At 37.2% G+C, this 20,680-nt stretch overlaps 1 pseudogene; it reads right to left on the minus strand.

Moving 5' to 3' along the window:
* Positions 1 to 15,575: 15,575 nt before the first annotated feature.
* On the minus strand, positions 15,576 to 20,478 carry LOC108701819 (annotated as a pseudogene).
* Positions 20,479 to 20,680: the final 202 nt, after the last annotated feature.

Consider the following 20,680-nt stretch of genomic DNA (forward strand, 5'->3'; position numbering starts at 1 on the left):
TATGTGAAACTTCAATTATCTAAAGTGAAAGCCAAAATAACACTTTGGGCGATAGGGAAAATAAGATAGAATGCTACAGATTTGACTATAAATCCAGCAAGGAGACAGGTTATGGTTTCTTGTCCATAAAACATCTCAATCCAAGAAAAAGAATGTGATAAATTTAACTGCAAAATATTAAAAAAAAAGTTCTTCCTGTCTCTCACGTTCATTGTCTCTGTTTTACAATTATAAAGCTGAGATATTAAACTAAGAATTAAATAATGTAAGTCCTCATGTAAGAATAATATATACATATATATATATATATGTATATGTATGTATGTATAAAACTGAAAAGTTCTCAAACTAGCAATAAAATGTAATTCTTTCTGTGGGAAATATATATTTTTGTAGTATAAAAATTAAAAGTCCAGAAATTAGAAACAGGAATAAAATAGAATTCTTGGTGTATGAAAAGTGTATGTGTATATATATATATATATATATATATATATATATATATATATATATATATATATATATATATATATATATATATATATGTATATATATATATATATATGTATATATAAATATATATATATATGTATATATAAATATATATATATATGTATATATAAATATATATATATATGTATATATAAATATATATATGTATATATATATATATATATATCTATGACTAGAAAACAAAATGCCTATGTTTTATTCTTCAGAGTTAAAATACTGAGTGACGAAACCTACCTCTAGATGCACAGTCGGTGAAGGATAAAGATGTTGTCGACCCCAATGCTTTTATACTCTCCCACCTGCTTCTCCAGAAATGTTAATCTCTATATTTGGAATATAATATTAGGAGCTCCCTCCTATAAAACAGTTGACGCTGAAATTTTTTTTGTTTACTACCTTTGACCCCATAAGAAACAGGATATGACCAGTAATGAAGTAGTGACCATATGGACAAACCATTTTTGTATAAAGTATCTTTGGGAAACGTGTTAATGTCCTAGCGATCGCCATCCCAATATAGAACTGGGAATTAGAGCATCTCGATTAAATGTTTTACGCCTGGGACTCATTCAGCATATTTAGATTTCTGGCACAACGACAATTTGTATTGCTCTGTAAGAAGCGATACAGATTTATTCTCCATGAACTACCCTGCAAAACACATGCTAGTGAAACTGATATTTTTGTACAAAAGCATTTTTTGATGTCACTTTTACAGCTGCTTCATGTGTACATTTTAAAACGGGGGAGGGCAGCTTTTCATTTTCCTAATAAATATTCAGTTTAAGGGTGTTTTAAATGAATTACTTCACCTCCCAGTTTCTTGAATTAGTTCTTTCTTCATTTGACCTGCATTCACCAATGGACCATAAAAAGGTTCATTGGTGGAAATTAGCTAAATATTTTGGCCTTCTTTTACAATCTTAGGAGTTTATTTACCAAAGGTAGAATTTTAGAGATTTTTTTAGACCTCAAATGAATGTGAATGTACTTACAACTCGAATGGATTCTAATTTAAGAAAAAACTTGAGTGGGAAAACTTGAATCAGTGAATTCGGGGTTAACAACCCAAAAACTTGAACTGATTTCACAGAAAAAAACTCGAATTGATTGAGTTTTTAGGTGAAATCCTATGAAGCCGTCATGAAGGCTATTAACATGTTCAACTTGTTCAAGGTCCCTCTGCCATTGACTTCTTCATGACCTTGACAGGTTTCCGATGGTGTATTTTCAGGTTTGGCCTATTTCCAGGGTCAGGGTACAACAAATTTTGAAAAGTTCTTGTTTTCTGGGGGGTTTTTGACCTGAAAAATAGATTTTTGACTATTTAACATGGAAAACTCAAATTTTTCATGGAAAACACAACTCAACCTTAAGAAATCTGCCCCTAAAAGTACAACATGAAACATAATGAAAAGTCATTAGCAGAGGGGAAGGACATATTCATCTCAGCTCTGGGCAAAATGAGGACATGAGGGATTGTAATACAATACATATACTCGTAGCTAAATGCTAAGTGCTAAATGTCATCACCCCATAAAGTTATAAATGCAGAATTCCAGTTCCAACACAAGAAGGCTTAGGGGCTGATTTATCAAAAAATGTACTATTTTTTTTTACAATTTGAAGAAAATGTGCAGCGTGAAAAAAGTGTGTCAGTATTTTCTTAAAGGAGAAGGAAAGCCTCAGGGCGCAAAACCCCTCCCCCCCTCCCCTGTGTTGCCCCCCCTCCCTCCTCCCCCCTGGCCTACCTGTCCCCCTGGGCAAATGCCCCTAACTTGTTACTCACAGCTCTATTGCGCATGCGCCGAATGTCACGAAGTGAAATCGGAAAACTTCGTGACATTCGGCGCATGCGCAGTAGAGCTGTACCGGTACCTGTTCCTACTGCGCATGCGCCAGAAGACGCCGGTCAGAGCAGGAAGAAGACGCGCGTGGGAGAAGATGGCGACTGTGAACTCCGTGGACAGAACCTGCGCAGAGGGGTGAGTAACAAGTTAGGGGCATTTGCCCAGGGGGACAGATAGGCCAGGGGGGAGGAGGGAGGGGGGCAACACAGGGGAGGGGGGGAGGGGTTTTGCGCCCTGGGGCTTTCCTTCTCCTTTAAACATTGAGATTTTTAGCATGAATGGAACAATGTAATTTCCGCTGGAATGCATCTTTTTTCCATTGAAAAAACTATGAATGAGAATATTGTATGTGAGTTGTAGTTCAACAAGATAGAAAAGTTATTTCCCCAACGTTAAAGCTGCAATTTTTGAAGCAGTGGAGGATGGTTGTGAGTTGTAGTTCAACAAGACAGAAAAGTTATTTCCCAGTAGTTGGAGCTGGGATTTTGAAGCAGTGGGGTGTGCAGAGTATTTAATTAGATATAGCCGGTAGATGGCTGAATTTAGAGAACAGATTATACAAAGGGGTATATTGGGGGCATCCCCCACTCCCTCCTCATTGCCAGCTGCACAGGCCCCCCAAAAAGAAGTTGGAATAATCTCACCAGATACACAACCATCCTATGGGTCCAATCCCTTTTAAATTGGCTATCTGAGATCTCTTTTCTTGTGTGTAATGCAAACAATAGACCCAGTACTGTAGTATATATAGATATAGATTATACAATGGTTATCAGATAGGATCTGTGCCACTGTGACAGAATGCTCTGTTATAAAGATAGCTAGAATCTCAACCATAAAGCAGTGCAGGACTGCTGCTTACACATTTGTACCCACTGTGATATATAGGATAAATTTTAAAAAAAAAAACAACTAATTTTGTAGGCAATATAAGTAATATATGGTGTTGCTTTTACATGGTGCTGAAAAATTAATATTATCTTTAAAAATAGCCTCTTTATTGGAGCTCCCTATAGATGTTCTCTGGTCCCTGTCAGTATTTCAAATGAGTATGTGCTAACGATTAGTGATGGGCGAATTTATTCGGCAGGCGCGAATTCGCGGCGAATTTGGGCGATTCGCCGCCAGCAAATAAATTTGCGAAACGCCCGCGAAAATTCACGGGAAAAATTCACCAGCGTCAAAAACGGGCGCCCTTCAGTCACAAAAGCAAAAACAGGCTTCAGTTCCCTATCAGGTCATGCTAGTAGCTGATTGGTTCCTGTCCTACAGTGCAGTGAGCTGAGAGCCGCCGGCTCCCCTGCACAGCCTGGGAATTCAGGGAGCAGGAAGTGGAAGAGAAGGGAGAGATTATTAGGTTTTTGCAGAAATATTCAATGAATCAGCCTGAAACACTACTTTTTAACCATGATTCTTCTATATCTAAATGAGTGTAATGCACTGGTACATTCTTATTTTTTACACAACGTGTCTCCTTTCAATTGAATCTCATCAGTTTTTGCATGATAAACAATGAGATAACTTTTCTCATTGAATTGAATCTGGCCCTTTGTCAACTAAATATAATTTAAACATTGAATATACCGTATTAAGATTCTGTTCACTCCCAAAACGATTTGCATTATACAGTATCTTAGTTGGGAACTTGGGATCAAGAACAAGGTACTGTTTTATTAATACAAAGCAAAAGCAAATCATTTAGAAAATTAGAATTATTTGATTAAAATGGTCTGGGACATGGCTTTCCTGTAATTTGGAGCTTTCTGGATAATGGTTCCCATAGCTGTATTATTTTTGATTATATTGTCCATTAAATACTGGTTAAATATCCAGAAATTGCTTTTAAAACCACCAATGGCTTTTTAAAACCAATATGCCACTAGTGGCATATTTATTATGTTGTGTAAAACGCCTTTCGCCAAAAAAAAAAAACGGTGTAAAAAGCTGTATAAAATAAATGGCGAATTTATGAAGGTGTGTAATTTTACACAATCTGAACACCATAGTTGCCACCATTATTTTACATTGCCTCTGGTGGAAGTCAAAAAACTCTTACTCTTATAAAAATCTTACACATTTTTTTCCACCACGAAGCCTACCAATGTGTGCTGTATTATCCTGCTGTTTTTTAACACAGCATAATAAATATGCCCCATAATGTTCACACCATGTAGTGACAACACTCAGGGGCAGATTTATTAAGGGTCGAATTGAATATTCAAATTTTCTAAAAAAAATTTATGGTCAAAACTGTCAAATCCGACTAGGGAATAATCCAATCTTGATTCAAGATTTTTTTTAAAAAAAAATCTAATTTGATTTTAGAGATTTTTCATACTCATACTCATGTCACTTTAAGAATTAAAATTTGACTATTCACCACCTAAAACCTGCTGAATTGCTATATAAGTCAATGGGAGAGGTCCAGTGAGCAATTTGGAGATGTTTGCATTTCGGAGAAAAAAATCGAACCGAGTTGGATTCGAGTTGGAGTCAGATTTGAATCAAATTTGAATCAAATTTGATTTGAGGTTTTGGGGTTTTGGGTTGTTTATATTTTTACAATTAGATTTTATTACTAAATTTCCCTAAGTCGAATTTAAGGGAGTTTGTATAAACTCACATGAATTCGAAATTCAACCTTTGATAAACGTGTCTCCCCGTGATACCAGTGGAATGTCCAATGGTATGTGAGATAAATTTGAACTGTTACTCCAGACAAAAATTATTTTCCCATATGGCTCAGTACCATCCAGCAATTCCCGCAATGGTCAACAGAAATAAAATTACTACACCAGCTGGATCCTTCTAAAGTGATTCCCCAAATATAGAAGCCAATAGTGCTGTATGGGCAGAAACACTTCCATAAAACAAGACTTGATACAAAGTGTTACCCTTCTTATTAGCTCTGCTGCCAAAGGTAAGAAACCTTCTCTAGCTCTCTGGGATTAATAGACACAGAGCAAAAGAGCAATACAAGAAGCAGACAGACATGGACAGATAGATAGAAAGATAGATAGATAGATACATAGATATATAGATAGATACATAGATAGATACATAGATACATAGATTATAGATAGATACATAGATGATAGATAGATAGATAGATAGATAGATAGATAGAATGATTGATAGAGGATACAGTATATAAATATTTTCCTTTTGCATACAGTCTAAAGCTTTTTCCATATTTGGACATTTTGCACTTTTTATTTCCCAGTTTTAAGAAGAAGAAGAGCAATTATTGTGCATCTAAATAATAAAACAGAAACGTCTTTATTCATATCACAGAATTTATAATATCACTATCAAATTAGAAGTTCCTCTGGCAAGAGGGTTTTCCCGATAGATCACTAAATGTTACAGCTTCCCTGGTTTTTGAATTTTTATTTTAGCTTTTTTTCTTTCTGCAAAACACATGTATATTACTTATTGTTTTATCCACTTTTTAAACTAAATGAATACATTTTACCATTCCATTATATTCACATTATAATCATTTCATATGAAAAACAGATAATCTTTTGTAATGCAAAAAACTTCTCAGAGACTTTCTTCTCAGAGATTTCACATACATATAAATCCCCAAATGGATGTTTGACTTTGAGTTTGTAAAATCCGAATTTAAAAATGTTCAAATTAGTTCTTATTTGCCGTGATTTTTAAATCACAAATTTCTCAAATCACATCATAAGTTCAAACTTTAATAAATACAGTATGCCCCCTAGTGTTTGGTTAGAATGTGGGTAGTGACACAAATTCTAACCAAACAATAGGGCACTGATTTATTAAAATTTACATTTTTGCTGTGATTTCTTAGAAAATGTGAATATCAATATTTTTCTGCAAGTACAAATTTAGTTTCCTATTTCACATTTTTAAGATTTGCCAATTTAAAAAATACATCAAGATTCAGCATCTTAAACATGATCTTCTACAAAGTGTAATGTTGTTCCATCCATTCCTGTGATGTTAAATGTTCAGTTTAATATGCATTAGCAGCTTAGCACTGGGTGGAGTAATGAGAAAGGTTATGGAAAGGTTATGGACACAGGAAGTGGAAGTGAAGGGGGAGGCGCAAACAGTGTGGAGAGAGCATTCAGGAATAAAGCTGACTTCTACCCTGCAGTCTGGCATCTTTGTGTGCATCCTTCCAGTTCCACAACACCCAGCACTGGGATATCACAACTGGCGACGAGGATTCATATCATCTGCAGGTATCACAGTAAACAACTCACAATCCACAATACTATCAGCATTCCAGCACACAGCATGGCCAGCCTGCCTAACTTTCCCTGTTTTGATGTGCACCAGTCCCAAGCAAAACTAGGGACACTCTGGAATAAGTGGCTAAAGCGCTTTGAAATATTTCTCCAAGCCATGAACATTACTGACAATACCAGAAAGAAAGCAATGTTATTACATTATGCAGGGGAGCAGGTATATGATATCTTTATAACTCTGCCTGGCACAGGAGGTGACAGTGACTATGATTTATGCAAAACAGCCCTACCAAACTACTTTTCTCCGCATAAAAATTCAGTTTTTGAGACTTTCAAGTTTGGACAGTCAAAACAGTCACCAAATGAAAGCACTGATGAGTATCATGTGAGATTACGACATCTTGCTGTCTCGTGTGAATTTGCAGAAGTGGACAAGGAAATTCGTATGCAGCTTATACAGGGGTACACATCAACTAAACTGAGACGACAGGCACTCAGAGACCCCCACTATGACTTTATCTAAATTACTAGAGACTGCATTAACAATGCTGCAGAGAATCAAGCTAAAATTATTGAGCTAAATGACAGTATTCTAGATCAGTCATTCTCTTTAGTTAATATCACATCACTTGCAACCTGCTATAATTGCAATGGACCTTATCCCCACCAGGAAAACTGTCCAGCAAAAGGGTTAATCTGCCATAACTGTGGAAAACATAATCATTTTGCAAAAGTATTCAGATCAGCTCCAAAAAAACAGTTGTACCTGCTATAGCATCTCCAGAAAATAGAGTAAGCACAGTGACACCAATGGGAGCTGAACATACAGGCAGCACATACTTATTCTCAGTTACTGAAAAGAATTCTTGTGATGTACATGCAATTGCTAATCCACGGCAGATAATTCTAATAAATGCCAACCCTGTAGAAGCTCTGATTGATACAGGGGCATCTGTGAATGTCATAAGCCAAATCACTTACCAGAACTTTACAAGCAAACCTGCGTTACAAAGTACTGAGCTGAAAATTTTTCCTCATGGCTCATAAAGCAAATAAAGTTCTGTCTTGCATAAAAAATGGCATTAACTCAAGGGATGAAAACATAATTATGCCTCTTTATAGGTCCCTGGTGAGGCCTCATCTGGAGTATGCAGTGTAGTTTTGGACTCCAGTCCTTAAGAGGGATATAAATGAGCTGGAGAGAGTGGAGAGACGTGCAACTAAATTGGTTAGAGGAATGGAAGACTTAAATTATGAGGGTAGACTGTCAAGGTTGGGGTTGTTTTCTCTGGAAAAAAAGGCGCTTGCGAGGGACATGATTACACTTTACAAGTACATTAGAGGACATTATAGACAAATAGCAGGGGACCTTTTTACCCATAAAGAGGATCACCGTACCAGAGGCCACTAGTGATGGGCGAATTTATTCGCCAGGCGCGAATTTGCGCCAAATTTGCGTGATTCGCCGCCAGCGAATAAATTCGCAAAACGCCCGCGAAAATTCGTCGGCGTCAAAAAAATTTTTCCGAAAAACGGGCGCCAGCGTCAAAAACAGCCGCTGGCGTCAAAATCGAGACGCCGGCGCTGTTTCGCAAATTTTTCGCCGTTTCGCGAAATTCGCGAATTTTTCGGCGAAGCGAAACAGCGCAAATTCGCCCATCACTAGAGGCCACCCCTTTAGACTAGAAGAAAAGAACTTTCATTTGAAGCAACGTAGGGGGTTCTTCACAGTCAGGACAGTGAGGTTGTGGAATGCACTGCCGGGTGATGTTATGATGGCTGATTCAGTTAATGCCTTTAATAATAGCTTGGATGATTTTATGGACAGACATAATATCAAAGGCTATTCTGATACTAAGCTCTATAGTTAGTATAGGTATGGGTATATAGAATTTAATTAAAAGTAGGGAGGGGTGTGTGTGTGTATGGATGCTGGGTTTTCATTTGGAGGGGTTGAACTTGATGGACTTTGTCTTTTCAACCCAATTTAACTATGTAACTATGTAACTATCACATGCCTTGCCTATATGTGGTCAATTTCAGTCAGAACTGACATTCAAAGACAATTCAATAACTGACTCTTTCTATGTTGTGGAACGTGCTGCTGACACACTCCTTAGCTGCAGCAGTGCAGTAGCCTTAGGTCTTGTTACACTAGTGAGCAGCGTAAATGAATCCCATGTTCCAGACATAGTGCATAAACAACCAAAACAAGGGTCTACAGGTGAAACTTCATATTGATCAGTCAATACCACCTTCAGTTCAGCCTCACAGACGCATTCCCTTTCATGTTCGCAAGCCGGTGGAGAAAGAGTTACAGCAACTGCAAACATTTGACATTATTGAAAGAGTGGAAGGCCCAACTCCCTGGGTCTCTCCTTTTGTTGGCAGCCTGGTAAAATCAGGTTATGCATAGATATGCGGCATGCAAACAGGGCTATTCAAAGAGAAAGACACATCACACCTACTATTGATGACATCATCACAGATTTAAATGGAGCCAAAATATTTTCAAAGCTTGACCTTAACTCGGGATATCATCAGCTGGAGCTGCACCCCGAATCCAGGTATATTACAACTTTTAGCACACATGCGGGTCTTTGGAGATTTAAGAGACTAAATTTTGGCATATCATCAGCTGCAGAAATTTTTCAAAATATTATTAGGGAAACACTCTCTGGGATAACTGGTGCCCTCAATGTAAGTGATGACATCCTTGTATATGGCACCTCCCAACAAGAACATGATAGGCGACTGGAACAAGTATTTCAAAGATTACAAGATTACAACCTGATATTAAATGCTTCAAAATGTCAGTACAATCAGAAATCTATGACTTTCTTTGGCTACATTTTTTCTGAAAATGGAATATCAGCAGACCCTCAGAAAGTAGACGCCATAAAATCAGCCAGTCAGCCCCAGAATATTACTGAGGTCCGCAGTTTTCTTGGCCTTGTAACATATTGTGGCCGTTTCATACCTGATCTTGCTACTGTGTCAGAACCTTTGTGACAGCTTACCAAAAAAGATGTTCCATGGTCATGGACCACTTAGCATCAAAATTCCTTTGATGCACTAAAATCCAACCTAACTAGTAACACTGTAATGTCTTATTTTGATCCACTGAAATCTACAGAGCTTGTAGTAGATGCCAGTCCAGTGGGCCTGGGTGCATACTCAAATCTCTAAAACTGGCCAGGTTTACACAATTTCTTATGCAAGCAAGGCACTAACAGAGACAGAGCAATGCTATTCCCAGACAGAAAGGGAAGCTCTTGCAGTTGTTTGGGGGTGTCTGCATTTTCACCTTTACCTTTCTGGTCTCAAATTTACTGTGGTAAGTGACCACAAACCACTGATTCCACGCTTCAACAAATATTCATCCAAACCTCCCCCACGAAAATAGAACGCTGGCTACTCAGACTACAAAACTACCATTTTCATTTGCTTTATCCTGCCGACTATTTTTCCAGACATCCACATCTACAGTCTGCAAAGGACAACACTCCAGCAACCATCCTAGCAGAGGAACATGTGAATTTTGTAGTGGCGCATGCTGTGCCCAAAGCAATGACAATTGTTGAAATCCAGCAAGCAGTAGATGCTGATCCTCACCTCCAGTTAGTCATGGAAACCATTAGGTCCAAAAACTGGAGTTCTTTCAATGATGAGGCTCGTCTCCAATGGCCAGAACAAACTGCATACCTGCAAGCTTTCTTCAAAGCCCGACACTCACTTTCCATATCTGACTCAAATCTACTGCTGTGTGACAATCGCCTTGTCATCCCTGTAAAGTTGCAGGACACAGTAGTTGATCTTGCTCATGAGGCTCATCAAGGCATGGTGAAAACTAAACAGCTCCTATGAGAGAAAGTATGGTTTCCAGGAATTGATGCAAAGTGGAGGCACATATCCAGTCTTGTATACCTTGCCAGGCAACAACACCTAACTACAAGCGTGTGCCCTTGCAAATGACACCCCTACCTGATTGTCCTTGGGCTGCAGTTAGTGTTAACTTCTGCTCCCTGCAAGACCATTCCTACCTTCTAGTCGTCATGGATGATTTTTACAGATTTCCTGTACTTGAAACTGTCTCGGCAACCTCAGCCAGAGCTGTCATACTCAAATTAGACAAGATCTTTTCTGAATATGGTATACCAGAAACTGTAAAGACTGACAATGGCCCTCCTTTCAGTAGTACAGACTTTCAGTCTTTCGCCACCTACCTAGGCTTTACCCACAGGAAAATTACTCCTTACTGGCCTCAGGCCAATGGTGAGGTTGAACGGTTCATGTAATCCATCAACAAAACTCTCAGGATTGCTACCATAGAACATAAGGATTTTCAACAAGAATTATGCAAATTCCTCCGACAGTACAGAGCAACACCTCATTCTTCCACTGGCACACCACCAGCAATGGCACTTTTTAATAGACCGTTGCATATCAAACGGCCAATTCTCCCTCGAACGTCAGCCAGTACACCCATTACACATAATGATGCTGCTGCAAAGGAGAGGATGAAAACATATGCTGATCAGGGTGGCCGTCACAGAAAAATAATAACCATGGAGGTTGGTGAATGGGTTCTTGTCAAGAAAGTGAGACCTGGCAGCAAGTTATCTTCACCATATCATCCTGAACCCTAACTAGTTACCCAAGTCAAGGGTACCGTGGTTACTGCTCAGCGTAATGGACAGCAAGTAACTAGAAATATATCCCACTTCTAGAAACTTCAAGGCCACTCTATTGGAACAGACCAAAAGGCTTATGATGAAGATGATGAAGAAATGAACACCAGTTCAACTTCAAACACACCTGGCGATATGTCTTCTGGAGTACCTACAACAACTCAAGCACCATCTGTACAAGAGGATCCACAGCCTGGTATAGCTCAGCGCTATCCACATAGAACAAATCGAAGACTGCCAGATCACCTCAAAGACTTTGTTTTTCAGTAAAGCTCTTGATACTGACTTTTCAAAAACATTCTTCTTCTGAGCACTCACATCTAGTTTGTTGCAGTTTATTTTGTTGTTTCTGTAAGGTGGGGGAGGGATGTAATGTTGTTCCATCCATTCCTGTGATGTTAAATGTTCAGTTTAATATGCATTAGCAGCTTAGCACTGGGTGGAGTAATGAGAAAGGTTATGGACACAGGAAGGGGAAGTGAAGGGGGAGGAGCAAACAGTGTGGAGAGAGCAGTCAGGAATAAAGCTGACTTCTACCCTGCAGTCTGGCATCTTTGTGTGCGCTTTCCAGTTCCACAACACCCAGCACTGGGATATCACACAAAGGGACTAGTCCGTCATTTTGGAGTAAGGAAGAAATATTTTCCCCTCTGAGGCAAATTGGAGAGGCTTCAGATGGGGTTTTTTTTTTCTTCCCCTGGATCAACTGGCAGTTAGGCAGATTAAAACAGAGTTAAAAGGTTGAACTTGATGGACGTGTGCTTTTTTTCAACCTAACTTACTATGTTACTACAGTATGTCAATGGAAGGGAATTTTTAACATATATCCAATTTTATAAAGTTGAATTTAAAAAAATTAATGAATTAATGTTATTTTTACGTTTTCTATGGTTTACCATGGTGACTATTGGCTTTGTTTCTGGAAGCTCCAATATGCTTGTAACAACTTTCGTTATCTATCATTCTTTATCTTATCATTGTTTTATAAGGTTTTATGATGAACAAGATGTTTTTTTAGCTAAATTTTGGAATAATTATGATCATGTTGGCCTCATGTTGTTTCCCTTGTTTCTCACATCAGACACAATGTAGAGATTTTCGAACTTAATTACTAAACCAACAAAATCACCAAAAGTGGCAAAATTAATGTGTAGAAAAATAAATCCTTTAATGTGGGAGGAAAGCTCAAGGGAAATGGGCAGTGACAATGAGTGTGGCTCCATGGGATGATAAGAGGGTGTTACGTTTTATTATAAATAACTTTACTCTCGTCCAAATATAGTATTGTGTAACTCGATTGTGTGTGTTAGTACCCGGGTAATATGATTGTTTGCGTGTACTTGTGACATATGAGCTTATATGCTTATAAATGTTATTCTGTTTCATTTTTAAAGGTAATAGAATAAAAAGGTTATTTTTAAAAAAATAATAATAAAAAAATAATAATAATAAAAAAAGGTATTTTTTAAATAAATAAATAAAATAAAAAGGTATATATTGTGCATTTGATCACTTTTTAAGGGGTTTTACTTTTCTTAAGGGGCTCTATCTTGTAGTAGGTTTGTACTTAAAGGAGACATATAGCATATCCAAAAGAACCGTCCAGTCTTGTTGGCAATAATGAATAACATTTTACTATAGGTCAAAAAATTATCTTTATAAATTGCCTCTTTATTGGAGCTCCCTATAGATCTGCTATAGTCCCTGTCCGTGTTATGAATGAGGGGTGGGCATTTCCTAACAGTCCCTGCCAGTAGTTATGCCACTGATCCCTACTAGGGGCTGTTGTATGAATGGCATTGTACCACCATGCCTGTATTATTTTTCTTAATTTTTATTTAAAATAAAGTATAGATAAAAGTAAGACACAAAATTAGAAAGACGTTGATGTTTAAGGGGAAATTAAACAACCCTTACAGATTGGTGGGCTGGTGTATGCCTACTACAAAAACATACGTTAATATGTTAATACATAACCATGTGCATGTCAGTAACTCATTGGATTGGTTTGTCACAACAAGCAGCAAGAATAAGTAGGGCTTCATTATTTTAACTTTATCATTTTTTTCAACGTTTCATTCTTTGTACAACATCACATTGTAAATGAAAGGCTGCTCACTGCTGTTGAGAAGTAGGAGAGTAACACTGAACTGAAGCCATATTCTTTGGCTCTTAGCAATATTATAAACAAGCTAAGAGGGTCATGGTAGTTAGGGATGTAGCGAACTGCCGATTTGGTGTTCGCGAACGCCGTTCGCGAACACCGGCAAAAAATGCGAACGTTCGCGAACAGTTCGCGAACTTCGAACACCCGCTAAAATCGTTCGATTCGAACGATCGAAGGATTTTAATCGTTCGATCGAACGATTTTCATTCGAATCGAACGATCGAAGCATTCGATCGAATGCTTTTCATTCGATCGAATGCTTACAATCGTTCGAACGAATGGAAATCGTTCGATTTTTAGCGGTCGAAGGAATTCGAATGGTCGAATGGTCGAACGATTTGTATTCGAATCGAACGCGAACGCAAAATGCGAACGTCGCGCGACGTTCGCGAACATTCGGCGGACGCGAACGGTCGAAGTTCGCGCGAACAAGTTCGCCGGCGAACAGTTCGCTACATCCCTAATGGTAGTTTTCGAATATGGATTCACCAAAATCGATGTTATTGTGGATTTTAAAGTGGACAATATGTGCTGAAAATGTTATGCTCTGAAAATTCACAAATGGACACACGGGCCATTATGTAATGATATGCGTTTAGCCTCTTTTTTAAATCTGAGGTTGTGGATAGTGATGGATGAATAAATTCACCAGGCATGGAATTTTCACGTCATGACAAAATCATTCGGACGCCCATTGTCCATTTATGCATTCTGCAAAATAATCATGCGTATTAAAATTGTCGCTCGCATCAAAATTATTTTGCCGCCCATTGACTTCAATGCATTTTCGCGAATCTTTTTGCCATTTTGCAAATTTTTCGCCCATCACTAGTTGTAGGTTATAAGCGTTAAATGCTTCTTGCATTTTTGTATACATTCTTAATAAAGGGAGGGTTTCATCCCCTAAAACATTTAATCACCTTGTCATATCTGTGGCTAGGAGTGAAATAATATGGTCTGCGAGCAAATTCCTGTCGTCTAAAAATTGTTTCAAAATTTCAGCTGTTACCAAAATTAAATTGTGTGTTTAGCTAGACGCATAATGTTTTTAAAGTTTCTCATACCCCCATCTCAATTTAGATTGTAGATCCTACTGGGCGCAGTTTTCTTACTTTCTGTTTCAATCAGTCTTTGTATGTAATTGGTATGCTTGGAGTATACACCTTCTACTTTACAGCACTGTAGAATTTGTGCAAGAAAAGTGTGCAGGGTTTTGTGTGTCAGACATTAATATAAAATTACCTTTGTTATACACTCTACAAAGTGCTAGAATTCTGTAATTGGAAGGAAGTAAAATATATTGCCTTATGCCAGAAGTGGCTATTTTTTGCTTTAAAATTAATATACCTGTATATATCAACATTTTCTGAAAATCTTATATTTCTGAAAATGTAAGCAAACAGGTTTTTGAAAAACAGGCTTTCCAAAAGCCTGTTCGGGTAAATTTAGGGTAAATCTACAGAAAATGTTGATGTTTTTTGGCTCAGAACCCATAGTTAGGAAACTCACGCAGGGTATCTGTAACGTTTGCTTGTGCTGAATTATATCAATTATAATAAATTGCTGATGTCATACAATGGAGCTCTCTTGAGCACCGTGGGTGCTAAAAAAATGTCTTGGAGGGTCACATCTTGGAGGGCCAGGTGAACAGCCCTTATCTAGAAATTGTCCAATTATACTTTAATAATTAAATTGTTTTGTGTTTCTTAATTATAGGAAGATCAGGTCAACTTCTTGACTGTGCACAAGTCCTAACAAAGTGGAACTTAAGGTGCATTGAGTTGGAAAACAACATAACTAGATAGAGGCACTAGGGGGAACTCTTGATCAATCAGGCTGCATTATACTGCTTTGCCAAGTTTCTGCCCTATTTCAGAGAGCAGAGAGAATGAAGTATAGGCATCAGTGTTTCAAACGTAAGTAGGTTCTAGCAAAAGACAGGATATAATTTTCCAGGAGAGGTTTCAAATGGGCTCCACAAACTGACCCAGTTTTAAGACGTATTATTTAACATGTGTTTATAAAATATCTTCAGAAACACTGGGACTCAATGGATAAGAAATCAGACGATATGACTAAATCCCAAAAGGATTTATTTGCATAACGAACACTACACATACTACATACATAAAAAAAAGTTTCTTTATTCAGAAGTCTTTTTACAACTTTTACAAATAGTCTGTGCAGGTTTCACTCTTCTGCTTTCTAAAAGAGGAAAACAGACAAAAGGATTGGATCAGGCAACAAAGCAGTTTATTGAATGCAATTTATATGATTATTTTAAAATAGCAAAAATTGTTTGTAGACTTTCAAGAGGAGCCATGGGAACCTGGGATGCACTGAATCCATGATAAGTACTATTTGCAAGATTTGGATTCAGCCCAATACTCAGGGGTTATTTATCAAGGTCCGAATTTATCTCAATATCGGCTGCTACAAACTCCGATCTAACCCGCTCGGGTTTTTAAAGCTTCTTTATTATTACATTTTCCCGAAAATTTGCTTTGGCAGATTTTCACGATTTTTCCCCCGAATTTTCCCCGTTAGTTTTCACCCGAAAACACTGTGAAATTGTCCGAAACCCCAGACACAACCAAAAATCAATGGGACTGTTCCCATTGACTTTTATGCAACCTCAACAGGTTTAAGATGTCGTGTATTTATATTCGGGCTTTTTAGCCCTCGGGGTATAATAAATTCCGAAAACTTCGTGATTTTTTTAAAAGTCCGATTTTATAAAAAAAAAAATCACAAATTTTCGGATTTCGGGTATTCAGAGCTTAGTAAATAACCCCCTCAGTGTCTGACTCTGACCAAAGCTAATCTTACCCTTAATGACATCCAACTTTGAATCACTGAACAGATATGCCATATTTAATAATTTTCTAATATAAGGGCTTTGATTCAATACTCAGCTGAATCTGAGTATTGAGGCCTCGCAGTCCTAGCGCCTGCCTAATGCGGCTGGGCAGCACGCTGCCCCTAAAATTTCCAGGCCTTTGTGGCCTTGCCACAAATCTGGGCCTGAGCACAGTTGAGAAAGGCCTTTTGCAAAGTATTTATAATTATGTATGTAAAGATTCACATTCTCATTTACAAAAATGTAAAAAAAAGCTGAACAGCAACCAGTTATACATTAAAGTATGAATTGCTGTATATTATCTTGCTCACAGTTACTTGGTATGACTAATTTAATTCTATATAAATAGCTGGAATTCTCAATTCTAATTGTCCTTTATTCACACACACACCACTGATAGCATTCCACAATTATAATACATGTATGGGATCCATTAAATGGATGCTCATTATCCAGAAAGCTCTGAATTATGGGAAGGCCATCTCCCATAAACTCAATTTTAATCAAATAATTACAGTTTTTTAAATGATTTCCTTTTTCTCTGTAGTAACAAAACAGAGCTTTGTACTTGATTGCAGCATAACAAGATATAATTAATCCTTATTGGAGACAAAACATCTTATTGAGTTTAATTAATGTTTAAATCATTCTTTAGTAGACTTAAGTTATGGCAATCCAAATTGCAGAAAGACCCCAAAAAATCCCAGGTCCAGAGCATTCTGGATAACAGGTACCATACCTATAATAAATAGTATTATATTATTATATACAAAAGCAAAATGTTCCAGGCGGCACTCCGGATAAGTATAAAGAGGTGTCTTTATTGTATCATAGTGGGTAACATCATTGCCTTACGCGTTTTGGGAAAGCATTCCCTTAGTCATAGGCATGTCACATGTCCTGTGAAGAGCAAATCAAATAAGTCATATATTGATATTATTAGGGATTAAATTATTATTAGATTAAATATACTTACAGTCTCCTCTGCTTGTCTCTTGTATGCTTTGACTTTCAGCTGCAACTTGTCCACTAAGTCCTGAAGCCTGAAAACATTCTTTCTGTTTCAATTGTACCCTGGCCTCCAAATTCTGGAGTTACTTCTTGCCTCCTTTCACTGCCCGTTGCTCAGCTTCATCTAGACGATGTTGGAGATCCTTCACTGTCTGCTCCAGATTCTTCTTCATACGTTCAAGGTGAGCACTGGTGTCTTGTTCCTTCTTGAGTTCATCATGGCAGCCTGAGTGAAGCAGGAAAAGGCATTAGTTATATAGACAGTGGATGATTATGATTTCCTGTATAATATGTCACCTTAAAAAAATAAGCAATAACAAGCTTTGTATATATTTTCTGTTTTTATAAATCAAATTTAATTATCGTTAAAGGGATGGTTCACCTTTGCGCTAACTTTTTGTAAGATATAGAGTGTCATAGTCTGATACAATTTGAAATTGTTTTTCATTGTTTATTATTTTTTAGTTTTTGAGTATTTAGCTTTTTATTTAGCAGTTCTCCAGTTTGCAATTTCCATAATCTGATTTCTAGGGTCCAAATTACCCTAGCAAACATGCCTTGATTTGAATAAGAGACTGGAGTATGAATAGGAAAGGGTCTGAATAGAAAGGCAAGTAATAAAAGTAGCAATAACAGTACATTTGTAGCCTTACAGAAAATTTGATTTTAGATGGGGTCAGTGACCACCCATTTGAAAGCTGGAATGAAGAAGGCAAACCATTGAAAAAAAAAAACTATAAAAAAAATAAAATAATGAAGAATGAATAATGAAAAGTTGCTTAGAATTGACTATTCTATATCATACTAAAAGTTAACCCAAAGGTGACCCCCCTTTAAGAAGAAACCATTACCTTTGTTTCCTCATCCAGTTGTCTCTTTAGTTTTAGTTCTTCAGTTTGCTGAATAAAAGCTTGCTTGCCTCTGGAAAGTTGTGAGATCAAAGATTCTTTTTCCTCTTGTTGGCGAGCAAATTCTCCTAAGAGATCAAAACAAAATGAAGTTTAGCTGCCCAGTGTCCATCATAATAGGTCAATACCTTATATACAGAATAGTCACCAGTTTCTGTCTGCAGATGAGCTCTCTGTGCATTAATATCATTAATCACCCTGAGGTGCTCTTCCTCCTTAGTCTTCACTTCAGAAAATTGGTCCTCTAGTGTTCTGCACATCTTTTCTAAGTTTGACTGCAAAGAAATGTAATTAATATATCTTTTAGATTACTTTTCCTGCAGTGAAGATGTACTAAACTCTAAACCTAAGCTCATAGCTTACTTTGGCTTTGGAGACAGATTCCATGTTGCTGGCCAGGTCATCAATCTCCATCTTTAGTTCACTCTTTTCCTTTTCAGGCTTCTGTTTGACTCTTTGAAGGTTGTCAATCTGTTCCCCTAGTTCTGCAACACTGTCGGCATGTTTCTTCCTGAGAGCAGAAGCAGTAGCCTCATGTTGCAGAGTGGCCTCCTCTTCAAGGTCACGTCTCATCTTCTGGAATTCTGCTTCACGCTTCTTGTTCATCTTAATCTGAGCAGAAGTGGCACCTCCAGCTTCCTCCAAACACTCTGCCTTGGCACGAGCTGAACGCTCTGCTTCAATTTCTTCTTCCAGCTCCTCAATGCGAGCCTAAACAATTCTGATAAATTAATTCCTTAAACATACTCTATTAATTTAAACAGACTACTTTAGTTTTAACTTGAGCTTTTTAGTACTATTTACATCAGAATCACGTGCAATGAAAAAACAGTATCCATTCAGCCATTGTCTCTAAACAAACCACAGAAATAGCAGAACCAAAGGACCAAATAGCATAGTAGTTTTTTGGTTCATAGATCATTTTGTGAGTGACAAAGTACATAAACCATTAGACACACTTTTAAAACAATTTTGATTCAATATTAAAGAAGTGTGTTCTACAAAAAGAAATTTTAAGCACATAAAAAAGTATACCTACAACTCTTTAATTTTCTTTTGAAGCTGACCAGCCAGAGCCTGTTCATCTTCAATCTTGCTTTGCAACTCTTTGCAACTGGCTTACTTCAAACTCTTTCCTGTAAAGGTTAAACAGAAATATATAATTTAAGTAAGTTCCAGATTTTGAAGATGCAGTTGTTAGAAGTATGATGGTCAGTACTGATTTGCCTTCCACACTGGTTCATACTGAATCTATTTCTATGCCACATTTTTACTTTTTCACTTTTTCATCCAACTGCTGTTTGTCATTTTCCAAGTCCATTGTAGACTCTTGGGCCAGCTTCAGATCACCCTCCAGCTTTCTCTTTGCCCTTTCCATATCCATACGCAGCTTCTTCTCCTGCTCTAGAGATCCCTCAAGCTGAAGGAACATAAAATATATCACAAATTTAACTAACAGCTTTCATGTATCATTATCATTGTTATCACCTGGAATCCTTCTTACATCATCAACTTGCTGCTCCAACTTGGTTTTTGCTTTCATGAGTGTGTTGACTTTGTCTTCTTCAGCCTGAAGGTCATCAAGGGTCTGTTTGTGAGCTTCCTGTAGAGCTTTCTTTTCTTTACTGAGTTTGGCAATGTTCTCATCCAGAACAGCCATCTCTACAGTCTTAACCTGCATTTTATTAATAATAATAATAATAATATTATAGGTATTAGAAAAAATAATATATATAGCTATTAGAAAAAAGCAACTGGTGTAGACGCAAGACAATTACATGGGTGTCTTCAAGTGATCTGTTTAGTAAAAGTTTTCTGTGGCGTGTTTTTCTTTCTCTGCTTTGGCCAAGGTCATCAATATCTTTCTTCAACTCAGAACACTCATCCTCTAGTTTCTTTTTCTTTGCTGTAAGTTCTGCATTGGATTCCTCTTATCTTCCAGCCTTACATTGAATTCCTTCATTTTAGCCTCCAGTTGTATTTTAGCTTTGATCTGACCTTCACATATTTCCTCTGCATCTGCCAGATTCTCCGAATCCTTTAAAAAATGTAAACATTAAAATTAGGGATAAGCAAACTTTTTTGTTCAGTTCAGTTTCATGGTGAGAGTTTTTACCATGTGTTTTATTTTGCCAGAAAACAGCTGTTTGTGCTCATGGCCAAGAAGGAATTAGAGGGAAAATTGACTGCAATGTAATTTTGCCTTCTTATTGATTGATTTTTATAATGCTTTTACCCTTGAGGCCACCCATGTATTAACTATAATTTCTAATTATGTAACTTGGTGAATAAGAGATTCAAATTCTGTCAAAAACACTAGAGTATATCTCTGTCTTTATCATCTAAAGGCTATTTAGAAAGAAATAAAACTTACCTCAAATCATGATCTATTTTTCATACCTAGATATATACATAACACATCTTATTAGAAAAATCTATTGGAAATTTCAGAAT

Source organism: Xenopus laevis, chromosome 9_10L (assembly GCF_017654675.1).
Source record: "Xenopus laevis strain J_2021 chromosome 9_10L, Xenopus_laevis_v10.1, whole genome shotgun sequence".
Classification (NCBI taxonomy): Eukaryota; Metazoa; Chordata; class Amphibia; order Anura; family Pipidae; genus Xenopus; species Xenopus laevis.